The sequence below is a fragment of the Ovis aries genome, chromosome 6 (assembly GCF_016772045.2).
Source record: "Ovis aries strain OAR_USU_Benz2616 breed Rambouillet chromosome 6, ARS-UI_Ramb_v3.0, whole genome shotgun sequence".
In the NCBI taxonomy this organism is placed as follows: domain Eukaryota; kingdom Metazoa; phylum Chordata; class Mammalia; order Artiodactyla; family Bovidae; genus Ovis; species Ovis aries.
The window spans coordinates 101,961,970-101,978,781 of record NC_056059.1 but is presented as its reverse complement, the minus strand read 5'-3'; the positions used below and the strand labels follow the sequence as shown (position 1 = coordinate 101,978,781).

The following is a 16,812-nucleotide window of genomic DNA, read 5'->3' as shown; positions in this document are numbered from 1 at the left end:
TGGAGAGGGGAGAGAGAATTTGTTAAAAAAAAATGTCTTTGAAGAGAAGTATAGCCTTTAGGTCCCCACTCCCTTACTCTGGGTTACTTGGGTAGGAAGCTGCCTTGACTTTAGGTCCAGGGTAGGATGCTTCTTTGGAGAAGTCAGTGGCACCCCACTCCAGTACTCTTGCCTGGAAAATCCCATGGGTGGAGGAGCCTGGTAGGCTGCAGCCCATGGGGTCACGAAGAGTCGGACACGACTGAGTGACTTCACTTTCACTTTGCACTTTCATGCATTGGAGAAGGAAATGGCAACCCACTCCAGTGTTCTTGCCTGGAGAATCCCAGGGACTGCCTGCCTGGGCTGCCGTCTATGGGGTCGCACAGTGTCAGACACGACTGAAGAGACGTAGCAGCAGCGGCAGCAGGAAGCTTCTTGAATATTCATTGGAAGGACTAATGCTGAAGCTCCAATACTTTGGCCACCTGATGCAAAGAGCTGACTCATAGGAAAAGACCCTGAGGCTGGGAAAGATTGAAGACAGGAGAAGAGGGCGACAGAGGATGAGATGGTTGGATATCATCACTGACTCAATAGACATGAATATGAGCAAAGTCTAGGAGATAGTGGAGGACAGGAGAGCCTGGCGTGCTGAAGTCCACGGAGTCGCAGAGTTGGACATGACTTAGCAGCAACAAACCACCAGCCTCTCTCCCCTTGCGGGAGATGGAAGAGCTTGGGGGTGGGGCTGAAAGTTCCAATGCTGAAACTTACAGGTTGTTTCCCCTGGCAACCTCCCACAGAAGAACTTGTTTTCTTGGTTAAGCCTTGTAAATCTAGGAAATCTGGGCTTATATTTTCAGAATGCCTTCTAGTTTCTTCTTATAATATTGTACTTTCAATTTTTGTTTGTTTTACTTTTATTCCATATCTTTTAGTGCCTTAAATGCTTTCTATGCAGCCACTGTCTTCTTAGATAATTCCAAGAAAAAACGAAAAGAAATCATGCTGATTTCCTCTCAAACTGACACCACATCTCTACCAAGGGAAGTTGTCTTTAAAGATGCATCAAAACTGTGACGAAGATCTGGACAATTCTTGTTGGTTTCTTGTGCAACTTTGGCTCAGGGAGGACTGAAAGGGAGGTTTAAGAATGATAGTTTCCACACTACTAGTAAAAGACTAGTTATTTTTTAGCCATAGTAACAAGTAACCGTTGGAGCTGGTGACAGAATCAACAACAATTGACCTGAGTGAACATACTTCTGTGGGCCAACCAAGCAGAGTAAGAGCGTCTAACTTCTGAAAGTCAGCCAGACTCACTACAATGAATTTGCTTGGACAATCAAACTGAGCAACAGTGTGACTCAAGTAGTCTTGCTTCCGCACTTAATGTCAACTCACTTCTGCTTCTGGAAATCTGCCCATCTCTAAACTGTGCTTCCTGAAAGTCCGCAATGTCAGTGGTCTCTTCTGTGCATAGGCAGAATAGCGCTCTGTAAGCAATACATTTAGCTTTGAGGTTTCGTTGCAGATTTTGCATAGAGCTATCATCCTTTGTCTATTACCATCGTATCTCCTGAATCTCATTTGCCGCTTAAACGCAGATAGCCTAGCAGTTATGAACTTGGGCTCTAGGCTGATTCTGCTGCATTCTGGCTGTGTGATCCTGAGTAATTTGCCCTGATTTTTTCATTTGTAAAATCAGGAGACTTATAGCATCTACTTTACAGGATTGCATTAAATATATGAATCACTTTAAGTGCTTTATAAATATTAGTTAGTATTACTATTTCTTGCTCTTATAAATACCAAGCGTAAAGTAAAAGTTAAAAGGAAGTGAAGGGTATCACTGCTGCTGCTGCTACTAAGTTGCTTCAGTTGTGTCCGACTCTGTGCAACCCCAGGGACAGCAGCCCACCAGGCTCCCCCGTGCCTGGGATTCTCCAGGCAAGAACACTGGAGTGAAAAAAAAAAAAAAAAAAAAAGAACACTGGAGTGGGTTGCCATTTCCTTCTCCAATGCATGAAAGTGAAAAGTGAAAGTGAAGTCGCTCAGCCGTGTCCAACTCTTCTCGACCCCATGGACTGCAGCCCACCAGGCTCCTCCGTCCATGCATTTTCCAGGCAAGAGTACTGGTGTGGGGTGCCGTCACCTTCTCTGAAAGGTATCACTCCCTTACAATTCAAGGCTTTGCTTGTACTTTCCAACATCAATATTTTTAAAGTATAAGCTTAATACTTTTAAAGCTTGGAGGAGTTGTGCTTGTGTTTATGTGTTTGTGCATGTGATATATGTGATACAGACATACATATGCCTCTGTCAATTTTGAAACTATTCTCATTGTTTGAAGAAGAGCTCATATTCAGACTTCATTCATAAGGGAACAAACATCTGTTTAATATAGGGCATACAGCCACAGTAGTATTGTTAATAAACATGTAGATGTTTCTTGTTAAGGACTAGCATATTGAGTTCTATATTTTAATTATTTTACCAAGAATATTACATACATTGTATTATTTTATACATTTATTAAATCATTTAACAAAATTTTATTATGTGTCTGTTTTGTGCCAGGCAGTGTTCTTGAGACTAGAAATAAAATGATGAACTGTGGTACTGAATAAATTCCACTCATCTAGGTTTCCTTTTGAAAACAGAAATGTCATGGGTATAATTAAATGATTTATTATTACTTATCTTGATATGTGTTTATATTTATGCTTATATTAAAGTTGTTGTTTATTTGCTAAGTCGTGTCCAGCTCTTTGCAACCCCATGGACTGTAGCCTGCCAGACTCCTCTGTCCATGGGATTTCCCAGGCAAGAATATTGGAGAATATAGAATATTGGAGTTTGCCATTTTCTTCTCCCGGGGATCTTCCCCATCCAGGGAGCGAGCCTACATCTCCTATGTCTCCCGCAGGCAGATTCTTTACCCACAGAGCCATTACAAAACTAAAACCAGTAGGAGTGTTGTTTTGTTACATGAATTCTGTTGCCGTTGTTGGAATGACTTGTTATACAGTGACACCGGAAGCACAGAGAAAGCCTGGCAAATGTTTGTGAGATTAAGTTGGTGGTCAGGATTTCCAGGGGGAGCAAGTCACAGACACCATGTTTCCTGCTCTTTTAATCCAATTTCCCATAAAGACCAATGAATAAAGTTCACCTCGTATATCATTTGGCAAATAACTGAATTGGCTCTGTGATAATCTGCTTGATTCTTCTTGTGTCTATGTTTTAATCTGTAGTGTTTAGTGTTAATATTTGTTAGTTATTAATTTTAGGGTTGTATGGAAAAGTTAATACTATATGAGGGCTTCCCAGGTGGTGCTAGTGGAAAAGAAGCCACCTGCCAATGCAGGAGACGCAACAGATGCGGGCTCAATCCCTGGGTCAGGAAGATCCTCTGGAGGAGGGCACAGCAACCGACTCCAGTGTTCTTGCCTAGAGAATTCCATATACAGAGGAACTTGGCAGGCTACAGTCCATGGGGTCGCAAAGAGTCAGGTATAAATACTCATATATATTTTTATATCTTGGTCATAGCTATAATGTGTATACACATTAACTGACAAAAGTAAGTACTCTACAATGCCCTGTGGGAGTGGTGGCATGTTTTATAGGAATTGTGTGTATATTCTGCAAACACACTTTTTTTTTTCTGAACTGTATGAGGTAAACTACAAGTTATATTATACACTATGGCTCTTTTAATATTGTGAATTTTCTGACATGATTACAGAAGTTATACAGTTCACAAATTTACATTGATAATCTACCATTTGTTTAGTAATTTCATTAGTGTTTGATCTTAAACTTTTCTCGCATATTTATGTGTATATACTTTAAATAATCTTTAAATAAAAGAACTTTCTCATTATGTTAAGTAACTGCCTTAAACATTAGTTATGTTCAAGTAGTATACTGTATTTTGTGTAAATAAGAACCAACTAGATTCAGTTTAAAAAAACAACTGGTTTTAGGAGGCATTTGGCTATGTGCTCAGTCGTGTCAGCTCTTTGTGACCCTGTGGACTGCAGCCCACCAGGTTCTTCTGTCTGTGGAATTTTCCAGATGAGAAATACTGGAGTGGGTTGCCATTTCCTTCTCCAGGGGATCATCCCAACCCAGGAATCAAACCCACATCTCTTGCATCTCTTGCATGCAGACAGATTCTTTACCACCTGTGCCGCTGGTGGAGTCTGATATTATGAGAGCCCTAAAAAATAACTCAGAAAACACTAATTGGAGAAGAAGGTTCAGTTTACCCTTTTCATGTCCACATGAACTCTGTGGCTGTTTTTTCCTTTTACTTTTCTTCTACCATATGAGGATAGTAAAAATAATAGCTTCCAAACAAGGTGACCAAGGTTTTCCCTTCCCTTCCTTTCCTCTGTGGAAGAGATTGAATGGAACCACAGTGACTGCCAGCTGCCTGGAGACAGGTGCTCAGGGACTCATTCTGGCCCTGAACCTTGAGAACAAATGTCAGGAAATGCTTTTTTTAATGTCAAGATTCTGGTTGTATGGATAAGAGTAAGTATTGCGTGATATGGTAAAGGCTTGCACCTACGTAGTCGTTCATTGTGAAAGGAAACCCTAATTTATTGTTTAATGTTTAATACAAGGCGTTTTAATCAGTACATTTTGGTAATAATACCCAGGAGCAGAAAATCATTGGCAAAATTAAGTTGAAACAGGCCAGATATGATCTTTTTTCTTGTTCAAGTAAAATGCAATTTAGTCCGTTTGAGCTTGAGGGATATCTTCCCTGTCGACTGCTGTCCCCTCAAAGCCAGCCAAACAAGTCCAACTTAACCTACTCCCCTCTGCTTCCTCCCTACCCCAGCTCCAGTGACAGAATTTATAATAAAACACACTGCAGCTGTTTGCAAGTCTGATCGGAGTATTTCTCCAGAACTTCTCCTCTCCACAAACCTTTATTCTAATCCATTTAGAATGGATTACATGTGTGTGTGTGTCCCTGGCTTTTATCCTTTTGGCTTCATACCTAGATTTTTAAATCTCTATACCTCCTTTTAATTGAATAGACAGCCCACTTCTCTTCTCTACTGAAGTCCTAAGTTGAATGATGTTCCATATTCAGCACAGCCTCCTAGCCTAAAAGGATCTCCTAGGAGGAGATATGTCAGTAGATATCTTCCTAGACACCAACAGGATATCCCAGCCCAACCTAGGTCTCAGGACTCCAGACCACTCTGTTATTTTATCTGAAAAATGGACTTTGAGCTGCTAGGCCTTAAGCCTTCAAGTTTCAACCAGTAGTACACTAATTCATCTTGTTGGCAGAGGACTTCAGTTGCAGGATCAACCTTTTGTACTAATCTCTACAGTCAATCAACAAATATTTGCTAAGTGACTACAGTAAGTCAGATATTGTGCGATATGTAGGAATTCAAGAGAGCCAAATAAATAAGAACTTCTTCCTCCCTGCCTGAATTCTGAATAATTTAAGGAAAAAACCAGCACAGCAGATAGAAATAAAAATATCACCTCTGTTCTCATAGAGCAGGAATGAAGGCATAGATTCGTGAGAGAATCAAGTGGGCTGATGAACTGAATCTCAGAATTAGAAATACCTATTCGCATGGTCCCTCCAGTCCTAGACCAGGACAGAGCTTTCCTGCTCAGGAACTTAGGTCCTAGAGGGGAAGTGAAAAACGCCCTCTTGCATGCAGGTAGCTCCCAAGAGAGAAAACAGTACAACTGAGAATGCCCAATTGTTCTTCCCAGTTTTCGTTTCTCTCACACAAGTGCACACTCAGTCGCTAAGTCATGTCTGACTCTTGTGACCCCATGGACCATAGCCTGCCAGGTTCCTCTATCCATGTGCTTTCCCAAGCAGGAATACTGGAGTGGGTAGTCATTTCCTTCTCTAGAGGATCTTCCCAACCCAGGCATCAACCCCGTGTCTCCTGAATTGCAGGCAGATTCTTTACTGCTGAGCCACCTGGGAAAGTCCTCTCTTACATGAGGGATGTGAAAAGGGACAGAGAGATGCCATAATTGTGTGCGGGGAACTATATCTCTATGTCATCCAGGAGTGGAGTGATGGAATTCCCTTCTGACCAAATGCACTGTGGATACAGTGGTATACAGATGTGGTCCCTCCCCTCATGGAGTTTATAATCCAGTGGGGGAAAGGCAGATATTAAACATGCAATTACAAATAATGAAGAAGGATGGAATATTTTTTTCCTTTACCAGTTCCTTTGTCTCTCTTATCTGATTAAGACTGGGTAAATACTCCAACCCTAAGATTTTCTTTTGTGTTCATTAATCTAAATATCCTGTTGCTATTCATAGTCTTTCCTTACATTAGACACAATGCAACTGATTGTCTCATTTCACTAGATTATAGGCACTTTTCCAGGTGGCGCTAGTGGTAAAGAACCCGCCTGCCAATGCAGCAGACGTGAGAGACACGGTTCAATCCCTGGGTCAGGAAGATCCCCTGGAGGGGGATACGGCAAGCCACTCCAGTATTCTTGCCTGGAGAATCCCATGGACAGAGGAGCCTGGTGGGCTACAGTCCATAGGGTCACAAAGAGTTGGACATGACTGAAGCAACATAGCACACGTGCATAACCACTTTTCTGACATCCTGGAGATTATACCCAAGAGTGCTGCATGTTCCAAACTTTTCAGCTTCGTATTTGCAATCTCTTAATTTCCCCTTAATTTTGGGAGCTCATTATATTCATTGTGTGTGGGTTTTTACAAGTTTAAATCATAGATTTGTTTTCTTTAGTTTAAAATTTGTGGGCAGCCCTTGATGGAAACCAAGTAGATTTTCAGAAATAACTAATCTTTATCAGTTTGTTTTGAAGATATATGATTAATTTGTAAAGGATCAATGATTAAATGGTTTATATTGTAAAGAAAGACAAGGCACATAGGAAATGTCATCAAAGCTGTAAGTTGAAGGAAGTGATACTGCTGAAGTCAGTCACAGGGCTTTTAAAATTTTTTAAAAAAATTTCACCAGGTGTGAGGAAATCCTTTGGAAAGCTTTGGTCATTTCTGAGCATTGAATGATTTTAAAATGGTAGATTAACAATAGTTGTTAGAATGGTAAAAATGATCAGCAGTGATTGGTAGATTAAAATGGTTGAATGTTGTTGTTTAGTTGCTAAGTTGTGTGTGATTCTTTGAGACCCAATGGAGCCCACTAGGTTCCTCCATCCATGGGATTTCCCAGGCAAGAATACAGGAGTGGGTTGTCTTTCCAAATAGAAATTTGCCAGTTGTTTCTGCAGCGGCTAATCAGCAGAATATTTGGTGATACTTCTATTCATTAATTACAGGAAATATTTATGTTACACTGAAACATTTTTTAATCTAAAATTGAGAAAGATAAGTAGTAAAATGTATGGAGATCAAAATATGAACAATTTTGTTTTTATGTACTTTAAAATTCCAATAAATTCTACTATGCCGGTGCTATGCCCAAAAGCATTACATGTATAAGAAAACAATTTAGATGTAATTATTTGAAAATCTGTTTTTCCTTCTGTTTAGGTGGATATTGTTAAAACTTCAGTGTTTTCTTTTAGTACATGTGTGCATGACAGTTTCTTGATTGACTTAAACTTTGCAAGATGCGTTGTTGGAATTTTATGAACCATTCATAAATAAAAAACAAGTATTTATTATTATCCCATGCTTTCCATCCTACAGTCAACAAATCTGTTGTCTCCACATTCAGAATGTGTTCTGAATCCAACCACTTCTCTTCTTATCTGCCCTTACTCTCTTCATTCAACTCACCATCACCTCTTAGCTCAACTAATAATGAAAAGGAAAAGTTAAAATTTTACATGACCTCCTTCTCCTTCTGCCTCTGTAACTCAGCTTGCCCCTTGCAAAGTCTAGATCATGTAGGTCACGTAGTCTCAGAAAGTGGGGACCTGCAATACTAGGAGTTGGAGCTTATCTCACTCATCCTTGTCCTGCTCTTTGCAATTGTCCAGCCCCTGCAAACCTGCTTAGTCATGCCTGTCCATGTAAAGGTCAGGCATCCCCCTCCCCATCTTGACTATTGTTCCTGTGCGCATGAAACCCCTTAGTTTAAACCAGCCTATTAACAGCTAGTGTTGCCCACTACAGTCTGTCTATGAAAACTCTGTAATCCCTTTGTTCGGGGCTCAGAGCTTGGAGTGTTAACTTCTCTGGGCCTGCTGGCATAATAAACCTGAATTCTCCAACTCTCTGAGTGTGGTTCTTGGTTTCTCGAATACTGGTTTCTGCAACAATAACATCCTAATTTCTTTTTTTAATTGGAAGATAATTGCTTTACAAAGTTATGTTAGTTTCTGCTGTACAATGAAGTGGATCAACTATATGCATACATATATCCCCTCCCTCTTAAACCTTCCTTCCACTCCCATGCTACCCTACTAAGTCATCACAGCGCACTGAGCTGAGCTCCCTGTGCCGCACAGCAGCTTCCCACTAGCCATCTATTTTATACATAGTAGTGTTTATACGCCAGTTCTAATACGCTAATCATTTCATCCTCTCCTGTGTCCACCCCACCTGTGTCCATTCTGTATGTCTATATCTCTATTCCTGCCTAATTTGTTTCTTTGTCTCTTGCTTTTTCCATTTACACTGTGAAGTGAAAGTGAAAGTCACTCAGTTGTATCCGACTCTTTGTGACCCCATGGACTGGATAGTCCATGGAATTCTCCAGGCCAGAATACTGGAGTGGGTAGCCTTTCCCTTCTCCAGGGGGTCTTCCCAACCCAGGAATCGAACCCAGGTCTCCTGCACTGGAGGTGGATTCTTTACCAGCTGATCCACAAGAGCAGCCCATTTACACTGTGGTCTCCACATATTTCCTGCTCCCAGAATGATCTGCAGGTGTGAGCCAGGGTCTGTCAAATCCTGGCTTTCAGTTCTCCAGCGCTTCCCGTTACACAGAAGACAATTCAAAGCCCCTAGCACACCTCCCGGCTACCCCTCTGGCCTCATTTCCTACTGTTCTCGCTTTCTTTCCAGGCTTCCTTGCTGTTTTTTGAATATATCATGTTCTGTCTTAACATATGGTTCTTCCACTGGTTATTCTTTCTGCCTTGAATATGCAAAGTTCTTTGCTTAAAGGCCTCTCTGTTCTGTCCCTGCAGATGGAATATAGCCTTTATGTAGCAGGAACTTCTTGCTATTTTTCAGCTCCTGGTATAGGAGTCACTCGATAAAAATTGCTAAATGGATAAACAGGCTGATGACAAAATCAAAGCCAACATTCTATATTGTAGAGATGGCCCAGATAAAAGACAGTAATGGTGATGTGTAAGGAGAGCTTTCATGTTCTTCAATGCTTGTAATGTTTAAGTGTACTGTAGAAACCAGTGAGTGCTAAATAGTCCGTGAAGCTTTGGGATATAATGATGAAAGAAATGATGTGTTTTAGGTTGTTTAGAAATGAGAGCAAAGAGATGTGAAGATGAAAAATTAATCAAAGAAGATAAACCAGGCCATTTAGTTCTTTACAATTATTATGCACTTTAGTCATAGGTATTCCCTCTTTTGCCTTTCAACTCTATGTAAGGTACAATATGTCATGTCTATTTATGATTGTCTAAGTTTTCTTAGAAAACTTAAAAATCATTTATATTCTTGGTACTTCCCCCAACTCTTTGTAATGGTACTTAAATTTTTTTTAAAGTAAATTTTCTGTATCTTCCTCCTATATTAAATCTATGTTTAAAGGATAACATACAGTTGAAGAAGGGAATACTTACTATTTTATTCTTTATTGAAAGCAAGCAAAATTTCATGGTTTTGAAGTCATATATAGATGGTGATTGCAGCCATGAAATTAAAAGACGCTTACTCCTTGGAAGGAAAGTTATGACCAACCTAGACAGCATATTCAAAAGCAGAGACATTACTTTGCCAACAAAGGTCTGTCTAGTCAAGGCTATAGTTTTTTCAGTGGTCATGTGTGGATGTGAGAGTTGGACTGTGAAGAAAGCTGAGCACCAAAAAATTGATGCTTTTGAACTGTGGTGTTGGAGAAGACTCTTGAGAGTCCCTTGGATTGCAAGGGTATCCAACCAGTCCATCCTAAAGGAGATCAGTCCTGGGTGTTCATTGGAAGGACTGATGCTAAAGTTGAAACTCCAATACTTTGGCCACCTCATGTGAAGAGTTGAGTCATTGGAAAGACTCTGATGCTGGGAGGGATTAGGGGCAGAAGGAGAAGGGGACGACAGAGAATGAGATGGCTGAATGGCATCACCGACTCAATGGACATAAGTTTGAGTGAACTCCGGGAGTTGGTGATAGACAGTGAGGCCTAACATGCTGCGATTCATGGTGTCGCAAAGAGCTGGACACGACTGAGCGACTGAACTGAACTGAATAGGTGTTTTAACTCGTTTATTTGTGGTTAATGGTTCATCTTGAGTTGACCTAAAAGTACAATGTTTATTGGGTCACATCTAGATCATATTCTTCTGAAATTAATAAGTGTTGCCCTTCCAACATTAAGATGTTCTATGGAAAAACGTAAAATTAAAAAACCAGGAAGGGAGTTGAGTTTATCAATTATTTATCAACCTGCCCATCGTATGTCAAATGGAAAAAGAGGCTCAAAGAATTAGTAAGAGAAAAGGTGGTGAGGTTCTAGCCTTGCCTGAACAAAGCTTGCTCCCTCGGACAGCAGGAAGATCCTGACAGCTATTGTTGTCACAATGCACAGACAGACCTTTGGAAGACTAAAGGATTTGCCACTTGCTGGCTACTTGGCCTAGAGTAAATGCACAATACCTCTTAAGGGAGCAGTTTGTTAGAAGAAGGATGGACTCTTTCAGTCTTGTACCCAAAGGGAAGAAAAGTAAAAGAACAAGACTTCAAGGAAAGGAAGCCTCATGTATGTCTGAGACTGCATTTATTTTATATATTATATATATATATATATCTTCTAAGCACTTAAAAAAATCTTAACTCAATTCTTATAACCACAGAAAATTTTTTCAATGATTTTATGAAGTATGTAGTATTGAAAGAGTCAATTCCTAGGCTGATAAGAAGGTTGATAAGAAGTCCGGGGTCCCTGAGGAGGAGAAAGATGTCTGGAGCTCTCAAAATGAGATAGGGGTCTGGAATTCTCAAGAAGGAGGAAAGGACAAACATCTTTTTTTTTTTTTTCTTTCTCTCCATTCCTTAGTCTTAGTCACGTAAAACTTTTTTTTCTTTAAGCCTGGAACTGATGATTACACAACACACTTAGTTTAAACTCTGTACTAAGGATTATATAACAACAACATATCCTGCTTGAGGAAAGTTTCTCCTTCCTGAAAACCTTCTGGCTAATCCTGTTATCTTAAAATATAAATTATGGGAGTGGGTCTAGTAAGATCTTTACAACCTTGAGACATTCTTTTGATTTATTGTAATAACTAATTTAAAAAGTATATAACTCCCTTGCTCACACTAGCGAGGGGGGCACGCTCGATTCCCCGTCTGATGTTAATGTCAGAAACTTTCTCTGTCCCTTTTTCACTTTAATAAAACTCTGCTACACAAAAGCTCTTGAGTGATCAAGCCTGGTCCCTGGTCCCTGGTCCCTGTTCCCGAAGCTAAATCTTCTTCGGATATCACGAATCCAATACCGTTTACCATAAGCTATCAGTATCATTATTCTTATTTTACTGATGAGAAAGCTAAAGCACAGAGAAGTTAAGCAGTCTGTTCAAGGTCACACAGCAAGTAAGAAGTAGAAGAAGCAGGGATTTAAGCCTAGGCAATCTGTCTCTGGATTCATGCCCTTAATGCTACTCTCTGCTGCTTCCCACACTGACCTAAAAGTGTGTTTCTCTGACATCAGCCAGCAGCAGAATCACCAGGCAGAAATTAAATGGGTCACAGTCTCCAATGGAACTTATGCCTGTCTTTTGGTAGTGATAACCCAGGGACTTTGTACTGCTAAGTTGCTGCTGTTGTTCAGTTGCCCAGTCATGTCCATCTCTTTGTGACCGCATAGACACCAGGCCTCCCTGTCCCTCACCATCTCTCAGAGTTTGCCTGAGTTCATGTCCATTGTACCGGTGATGCCATCCAGCCATCTCATCCTCTGACGCCGTCTTATCCTTCTGCCCTCAATCTTTCCCAGCATCAGGGACTTTTCCTATGAGTTGGCTCTTCGCATGAGGTGACCAAAATACTGGAGCTTCAGATTCAGCATCGGTCCTTCCAATGAGTATCCAGCATTCATTTCCCTTAAGATTGATTCGTTTAATCTCTTTGCTGACCAAGGAGGGACTTCTTCTCCAGCACCATGAAGGCATCCGTTCTTTGATGCTCTGCCTTCTTCAGAGTCTAGCTCTCACAACCACATGTGACCACTGGGAATACCATAGCCTTTACTATATGGACCTTTGTTGGCAAAGTACTATCTCTGCTTTTTAACACACTGTCTAGGTTTGCCATAGCTTTCCTTGTACTGCTATAGATACTGCTTATGTTTATTTCTGTATTTTGAGTGATCTTATTTATTTATATATTTACTTACTTTTTGCCTTTTAAAACTTTTATTTTTGTAGTAAAAGATACCTAACATAAAATACACCATTTTAACCATTTAAAATTCAATAGTGTTAAGTATATTACATTGCTGTGCAATCTCCAGAACTTTTTCATTTTGCAAAACTGAAACTCTATGCTCATTAAACAACTCTCCATCACCCCCTTCCTCCAGGCCCTGGCAACCACCATTGTACTTTATGTCTCTATGAATGTGGTTAATCTAGGTGCCTCATATAAAGAGAACCATATAGAATTTTCCCTTTTGTGACTGGCTTGTTTCACTTAGCATAATGTCCTCAAGATTCATCCATAATGTAACATGTGTCAGAATTTTCTTCCATTGTAAGGCTGAATAATAGTCATCATATGTATATGAAAGTGAAAGTTGCTCACTCATGTCTGACTCTTTGCTTTGACCCCTAAACTATACAGTCCATGGAATTCTCCAGGCCAGAATACTGGAGTGGGTAGCTGTTCCCTTCTCCAGGGGCTCTTCCCAACCCAGGGATCAAACCCAGGTCTTCTGCATTGCAGGCAGATTCTTTACCAGCTGAGCCACCAGGGAAACTATGCCACATTTTGTTGATCCATTAATTTGTTGATAGACCTGCGGCTTCCTTCCATCTTTTGACTACTGTGATCAATGCTTCTATGAATGTGAGTATACAAGTGAGTTTATTCATTTTAAACATTGTTTTCATTTTTATTAACTAGGTTACTGTGCCCAATAACTACTTTTTATTTCTACCTTTTAAGTTTTTCTCTGTTTAAAATATTTTTATAGTCCAAATTATATTTGTTACAGAAATTTTGCATTCTTTTTGTGAATACTTTTGTTATTAATTTGCCTGGTTTTGTCTGTCTCATTAGTTTAACTTAGTTTCACGTATAAAATAAGGAAGCTCTACTGGGTAAGAGATTTTTATATTTTTTGTGAACTTGAGGTAAGCGATGTTTGAATATTTGAGTCAAATTTTATTTCTTGACTGTATTTGAAATATATTTTGTTTGTTTACCTATGAGAATACCCAAATGTGATCCAAAACAAATTTAAGCTAACAAAAACCTCTTAGCACATTAACATACGCTGTCAAGTTGGCACACTCATCATAATTCAATTATTCATCACATGTTTATTGAGCTCCAACTTTATGCCACCACTGTGCTAGGTGACAGGTGAATTAGCAGTCATGGCCCATATCCTCAGAAGGGCTTTGGTCCACAGGTGAGACACATATTAAAAATAAACAGACACATAGAATACATTATTGCAAGCTGTGATAAGGTCTGAGGGGAAAGAACAGGGAAGAGTTAGTTAGAATAATGAGTGAGAGTTTTATTTAACAAGTGGGGGGCTGGCTAGGAAAGGGCTTTCACTAGGTAAAAGTGGGGGCTCAATACCAGGTCAGGTTAATGCAGAGCAAAGAGTTGGGCCAACTGTCTTTTGTTTGCCCTTCCAGGTCCATCCTCCCCCTTTGTCTACCTCTCTCTTTGCTCTGGGCAGCTGACCTGAACAGACTACAACAGGTAGTTGGACTTCAGTGGTTCTCACCTGGGGAGTGATTTTGATCCCCAGGGGACATTAGACAGTGTCTGGAGACATCTTTAGTTGTTGCCATATCTCATGGAACGCTGCTAAACGCCCAGCAATGCACAAGACAGCCCTGCTTCTCCATGTAGAATTACTGGCCCCAAATGATGCCTTAGTTCCATGGTAGAGAAACCCAGAGGAATGAGGAGAGTAATTGTATTCTGAGGGATTTTGTTCTGCTCGCTCCTTCCTGTGGAGTTGTCTTCAGTTGGCTGTATCTGTTGCCTGAAAGTACCTGCTCCTTACGAAGGCAAGCCTCTGCCTGACTCTCCTTGCTACTGAGTCTAGGAGTGCTAAGCACTAACCCCTGTGGTTCCTCTGTGGTTTAGTTGCTCAGTTGTGTCCAACTCTTTGTGACCCCATGGACTGTAGCCCACCAGACTCCTCTGTGGGATATTCCAAGCAAGGATACTGGAACGGGTTGCCATTTCCTTCTTCAAGTTGCTCTGTACCTATATCTTTGTAAATAATCCCTTTGCAAATAAATTCACTTTGAATTATTCTTTCCAAATGTGCCATCTCCTTGTTGGGACCCCATGGCTATTTCTAATAGAAGAAATGACCTGTGTGAAGACTTCAGGAGATAGAGTCATGGGAGGGAGATGCTCCTGTTAGAGTTGCTGCACAAGGCAGAGAGGAGGGACACATAAGCATTGGCTTTTCCTTTTCACCCTCATCTGACCTCCTGTAGTGCCGCCCCCTTGGCTGATCTCAGTCAGAAGACAGCTAATAGGAGTGTCCGGAAAATGCAGACTACATGAGGCAGGGAAGGATAAGGAATGGATCCAAGGCAAATACAACACAAATAGGCTTGCACAGGGATGGTAGGCCCAGAATAAGAACATATAGGAGGTTACTGCAGTGGTCCACAGGGAGCCTGATGGTGTCCTGGATTGGGGTAATGGGGTAGAGTGATAGTGTAGAGACAGAAAGAAGGGAAACAGCTTCTCCCAACATCTTTGAATGCATAGTTCAGGGAGCACAAATGTAATTGCTGTAGGACCCCTAAGGGTATGGAGTGGAAGCTTGTGTGTGTGTGTGTGTGTGTAAGGCTACCTGGAAACAGCAAACCATCTAAAGAAGTAGTTGTAGGCAGGAATACGATTTTTGCAGATTCTCAGAGATTTCAAGAGAAATCAGAAATCCAGATATTTTTATATCTACAAAAAATATTTGTGTATTTCATAAATTAATAAATAGCATGCTTACTTAAATCTACCAGAATTTTGTAAAGGTTTCAGAGAACCATAGATACAATTTTCTTACACAGCAACAATTTCAGGGAAAAAAGAGCTCTCCAATGCCATGAATACAAACTAAACAGACAAGTCTTTCTGAAATAATGTCAATATAAGAGCACAAGAAAATACACAAATAAACATAAGATATAATTGAAAGTGAGCTCTGAAATGGCACACTTAAGATTTTGTGCCATCTAAGAAATGCAACAGATTTTTACCATACTTTAGGTGACCTACCCTGCTGCTGCTGCTGCTGCTGCTGCTAAGTTGCTTCAGTCGTGTCCGACTCTGTGTGACCCCATAGATGGCAGCCCACCAGGCTCCCCCGTCCCTGGGATTCTCCAGGCAAGAACACTGGAGTGGGTTGCCATTTCCTTCTCCAATGCATGAAAGTGAAAAGTGAAAATGAAGTTGCTCAGTTGTGTCTGACTCTTCTCGACCCCATGGACTGCAGCCCACCAGGCTCCTCCGTCAATGGGATTTTCCAGGCAAGAGTACTGGAGTGGGGTGCCATCGCCTTCTCTGGACCTACCCTAATGCTTTCTAATTCTTATTTTTGTTTTTAATTTTTTAATCAATTATTTTAATTGGAGGATAATTTCTTTACAATATTGTGGTGGGTTTTTGTCATATATCGACAGGAATTAGCTGCAAGTGCACGTTTACCCCCATCCTGAACCCCCTCCCACCTTCCTCCCCAGCCCATCCCTCTGGATTGTCCCAGAGCAACGGCTTTGAGTTTGATGCCTCATGCATCGAACCTGCACTGGTCATCTGTTTTACATATGGTAATATACACATTTCAATGCTGTTCTCTCAAGTCATCTCACCCTCACCTTCTCCCACAGAGTCAAAAAGTCTGTTCTTTATATCTGTGTCTCTTTTGCTGCCTTGCATATAGGATCATCATTATCGTCTTTCTAAATTCCATATATATGCATTAATATACTGTTTTGGGGTTTCTCTTTCTGACTTATTTCACTGTATAATAGGTTCCAGTTTCATCCAACTCGTTAGAAATGACTCAAATGCATCCTTTTTTATAACTGAGTAATATTCCATTGTGTATATGTACCACAACTTCCTTATCCATTCGTCTGCAGATGGACGTCTAGGTTGCTTCCACGTCCTAGCTCTTGTAAACAGTGTTGCAATGAACATGGGGTACATGTGTCTCTTTCAATTCTGGTTTCCTCAGTGTGTATGCCCAGCAGTGGGATTGCTGGGTCATATGGCACTTGTATTTCCAGTTTTCTAAGGAATCTCTACACGGTTCTCCATAACGGCTGTACTAGCGTGCATTCCCACCAGCAGTGTAAGAGAGTTCCCTTTTCTCCACACCCTCTCCTCTCCAGCAAGAAACACAGATTTTTAAGTCAACTCTTTCAGTTTGTAAACAAAGGCAATTAATTAAAAAACATACTATGAACTAAA

General features: G+C 40.6%; 1 protein-coding gene across 1 annotated transcript in view; it reads left to right on the top strand.

The window, feature by feature from the left end:
- The first annotated feature begins 2,018 nt into the window (after positions 1–2,018).
- The window catches only part of MAPK10 (mitogen-activated protein kinase 10), a 417,204-nt gene continuing 402,410 nt past the window's right edge, over positions 2,019–16,812 (top strand). The window contains exon 1 of the mRNA XM_042251606.2: positions 2,019–2,149. The gene's annotated coding sequence lies outside the window, so the exon portion shown is untranslated. The remainder of the gene's footprint in view (positions 2,150–16,812) is intronic.